Source organism: Montipora foliosa, chromosome 3 (assembly GCF_036669935.1).
Source record: "Montipora foliosa isolate CH-2021 chromosome 3, ASM3666993v2, whole genome shotgun sequence".
NCBI classification, from domain to species: domain Eukaryota; kingdom Metazoa; phylum Cnidaria; class Anthozoa; order Scleractinia; family Acroporidae; genus Montipora; species Montipora foliosa.
The window spans coordinates 68,300,015-68,304,867 of NC_090871.1; positions in this window are offsets into that span (position 1 = coordinate 68,300,015).

The following is a 4,853-nucleotide window of genomic DNA, read 5'->3' on the forward strand; positions in this document are numbered from 1 at the left end:
TAAACACCGGAGGAAAATGATACTCAAATGGATTCTTCTTTTTCTATAGATGTCCTAATGAAGCACATCAATAGAATATTCCCAACCAGAAGGGAATGCCTAAAGACCCTGTATTTGTCTGTTCTTGGAATGATGAGGTACAAAATTATAACCAAGTGATATATTCACAATCAATTGTTTTACAGGCAATCAAGAATATTCGAGTACCATTAATTCTCAGGAACAGGAGTTGAAAAGAATTTTCCCCACAGACCAAAAATATGCTAGCATATTAAACTTGTTTCCGGAGGCAGATGACTAGTGTCTAATGAAACTTGTAACACAACTTTCAAATTTGTTTGTTTTTGTGTGTGATACCCCTACTGCAAGGATGGAGCCGCACGAAGACCAAAACAGGAGAATTTTTCCTTTTTTTTTTTTGGGGGGGGGGGGGGGGGCGTAATAGTTCATTAATGGGGTCCAAGATTGTGACTTGAAGCAGTTTGTTTGCTTATGTTTGTTCTTGCTCAATTATCTTTCAGAACTATTCAACTGATCTACCTCCAAAAGAAAGGAGTGCACCATACATTCTGCTGCATGCTGAAAGGGATGATAACCCCTTGTCCCTAATGATTGGCGAGCAAAAGTTCTGTACTGTAGAGAAAAGTGACAACACACTTGGGCATGCTGTGGTGCAGTTAATGGCGTTATATTACGTTTTCCATTTTGAATACCCAAAGTTATTCCGAAATGTTTTCCTTTTCCTTCAGCAGTTTGTTTTGGCAGATCACAACCTTGATTGCAATGCTCGTGTTATAAATAGCTATCATGACTGTATTCAAAAATATCTAGTATTTGCCAACTCATTGTAAGATAAAGTACACACTATGGAACCACATACTGTATGCATGTCTAATAACAATGCTTTTTTGAACCTAGAAGGCCTCTGTTGCTGTGCATTTGGCCCATGCACTTTTTGTATTTGTTCTTGTTGACATTTTGATTATATGAAGATACATAGTGGCATGTCAATGGACAGATCACAAAGTGTTTGCCGCATTGTGGAAGTATATACTGTAACTTACTGCCTTGTACTTATATAGTAATATTCAGATGTGATCAATAAAGGCACTTTTACAAGCAATGAGGATACAACGTCGCATTCTCTTTAGTTTCTTCATAAAGACTTGGTTTTACTCTTAGAATTGAAGAAAATGCCCTTAAATTGAGAGAAGGCAAACCTTAAATTAGTGCTATCTTGGTTTTAAGACAGCAATTGTTAATCACTTGGGAATGGGAAAGCACACTTAACACAGTAAAATTTACTCTAAAAAAATCATCCCTTCTTCACTTCTAAATGTGTTTTCCTCAAAAAATAGGAACCTTGTCACTCTTAATCTAGTGGATTCCTACCTTTTCTTAATGAGTCAGCGGTACGGTCGGTCAGTTAAGTGTATGCTCCTTTTCTTTAGAGAAGTTGTATTCCTAGGGTAAGGCCTGAAACTCTAACTACAGAGATGTGTCTACCCTTAAGTTAAGGTTTTTACTCTTATTTTAAGTGATTTTAACTCTTACCCCACGGACAGTGATTTGAGAGCTTTTCTCTTAAAAATTAAGAGTTTTTCGCTTAAATTAGAGATGTACTTTTTGCAGTGCGACGGCCAAATGCATACGATAGAACATCTGAGGAGGGACATTGTGCAATAGTTCAAGGTTTCACTCCCCTGCCTTCTATTTTAATGTTTTAGCCTTGACTGCACAAGATTTTCTTGTGTCTTTAACGATTCAACTCCCCTGATTTGTATTTTATTGTTTGAGTTTCAACTGCCCCGAATTTATTGTGTTGTTAGAGGTGCAACTCCTCTCATTTTTATTTTGTTGTTTGAGCTTCAACTGCCCTGAAATTATTGTGTAGTTAGAGGTGCAACTCCTCTCATGTTTATTTTATCGGTTGGTTTTCAACTGCCCTAAATTTATTGTGTTGTTAGAGATGCAACTCCTCTCATGTTAATTTTACTGTTTGGGCTTCAACTGCCCTGAATTTATTGCGTTGTTAGAGGTGCAACTCCTTTCATGTTTATTTTATTGTTTGAGCTTAAACTGCCCTGAATTTATTGTGTTGCTAGAGGTTGAACTCCTCTGTGGTTTACTGTAGTGTTAAACAGTTCTGAATTTACATGTATTGTGTGGTTAAATGGGGCAACTCTTCTGATGTTTATTTTAGTGTTTGAGCTCAAACTGTCCTGACTTGATTGTGTGGCTAAAAAGGGGCAACTTCCCCGATTTTTATTTTCCTGAGTTTAAACTGCTTTGAATTTATTGCGTGTTTGAAGGGGAACTCCTCTGATGTTTGTCTTAGTGTTTGAGCTTCAACTGCTAGTCTGCAGAATTTATTGTGTGTTAAAAGGGGCAACCCCTCTGATTTTATTTCAGTGTCTGAGCTTACACTGCTGTGACTTTATTGTGTGTTAAAAGGGGCACCTTTTCTTATGTTAATTTTAGTGTTTGATCTTCACTTGCTCAGTAGAATTCTTTAACTGCTCTGAATTTTTTGATTGGTTTAAGGGGCAAATCATCTGATTTTTATTTTGTGTTTGAGCTTCAACTGCCCTGAATTAATTTATTGTGCGGTCAAGGGGGCAACTCCCTTCGTTTTATTTTAGAGTCTGAGTTTTAGCCCTTCTGATTATATTTTAGTCTTTTAGTTTTAAAACATAGGAACTTCTAAGAACACATGGACTACTGCAACAAAAAAATGCAGCTGTTGCTTCAACATTGCAGGAACAAGAAGAGAACAATGACAAGGATAGGAATACAACCATGTACAATCGACCCAACAGTAGCACCATCCTGTCCCTGCAGCTTGATGTCTTGACGCAGTCCATATCCACTATAACAGCAGGAGTAACAGAGAACCTACTTGTGATTCCCCTGATTAGTATCTAATCTTGGACACTCCTCAGCAGGGCCAACAAGTGCCTGGAAACAGTCTGACTTCCCAGCTTTTCAAACATTTGGGCGCTAGTTTTCTAATGTTACAAGCACTCATAATTTTAATTCTAGACGTTTTGCAAACTAGTAACAGTAATGAGGGTAAATTACCCCACATTGGTTGATTTTTTATTTCAATTTTGTTTTCTTGTTCGTCATAGGGAATACACTTTGTGTATTTGTGGGGATGAAGTGCTCCATACATGTCGCTCTTTGCCCCACAGACTTACATGGTCAGCGCTCTTGGTAGAATGGGACCACAAGATAGCTTTGTTGCATACTAAGTGGCCCAGGGATTCGGACCCCAAAAGAGGATTAGGACCTCTCTGTGGCCTGGGGATTAGGACCCCATGAGAGGATTAGGACCTCTCTGTGGCCTGGTGATCTGGATGTGGCCTGGGGATTAGGACCCCATGAGAGGATTAGGACCTCTCTGTGGCCTGGTGATCTGGATGTGGCCTGGGGATTAGGACCCCATGAGAGGATTAGGACCTCTCTGTGGCCTGGGGATTAGGACCCCATGAGAGGATTAGGACCTTTCTGTGGCCTGGTGATCTGGATGTGGCCTGGGGATTAGGACCCCATGAGAGGATAAGCACCTCTCTGTGGCCTGGTGATCTGGATGTAGCCTGGGGATTTGGACCCCATGAGCAACCAAGTCTCTCCCTCAATTGAAGGATTATTCTTCATTGTCACTTTCTTCCAAATGAAGTATTATCGTTCATTTTGGACACTGAAAGCTTGATAGGGATCATGGGAAATGAACATATTTCTTCTAAAAGCGGAACTCTAATGTCTGGACTCGCAGGACTCGAACCTGGGAACGTGTAATTAATAACCCCTTCACTTAACCACTAGACTACCACACCACTAACTGCGAGGATATCCTTTTTAATTAATGTCAATAATTTTTTCTTCCAAAAGTGCCGCTGTAAACGTGTATTAACACCCGCTAAGAAGCAAGCTTACACAGTGAAAAATGTCGGTTACCAAACTTCAAGAGAAAGCTGACCATTTTAAAATCAAGCTTTAGACTTAACCATTATTCAGCAATGATTATATATATACACTAATTAGTTTTGGTAAATAATCGGCACATTTTCTAGTCAGTTGATTTTTAGTGGTTAGGTGGATAAAAACAGTTCCTTCAAAGTGGGTGTTCCGGGTTCAAATCCTGTCCAGGGGCTGCTTTTACTTTTTTCTGTTTATTTGCTATCACAAGTCCTGGGACAGAGTGGTCAAAATGGCGGATAATACCTCATTTAAGGCAAAGTGACAATGAAGGATAATTCTTCATTTGAGGAAGAGATCGTGTTACCGATGAGAGGATTAGGACCTCTCTGTGGCCTGGGGATTAGGACCCCACGAGAGGATTTGGACCTCTCTGTGGCCTGGGGATTAGAAGCCCATGAGAGGATGAGGACCTCTCAACCGGGTGATCTGGTAATGGGTTGGGAACATCAGATATATATATAGTTTCACAAAGCTATTTTCATATCTCGTTCCCTATGCTGAACACATTTAAAATTTCATTACGTCATTGTTCGGTGCCGTAACAGCTGCAGCTTTAACAGGCCTTCCCCCCATGGTTGGTTACCGCCATGGTTGGAGAAACATCCAATGCCCACAATCAATATTAGCTGTGGTTGCTTCAGAGCTACTTCAAACCTCAAGTTAGTTCTTCTTACATTCTTTGCATGGAGTGGTTTTGACAAAGCCTTACCTATTTATTTCCTGGTGTATTTTTGCAAGTTTATTATTTCATTCAAAATTTTACAATTTTGTGCTTTCCACCGTATCTGATATTTTCATGAGCTTCTGTTCACTGGGTCTTGAACAACCACTCTATGCATCTTTATTTAAGCATATCATAATATTGCCTT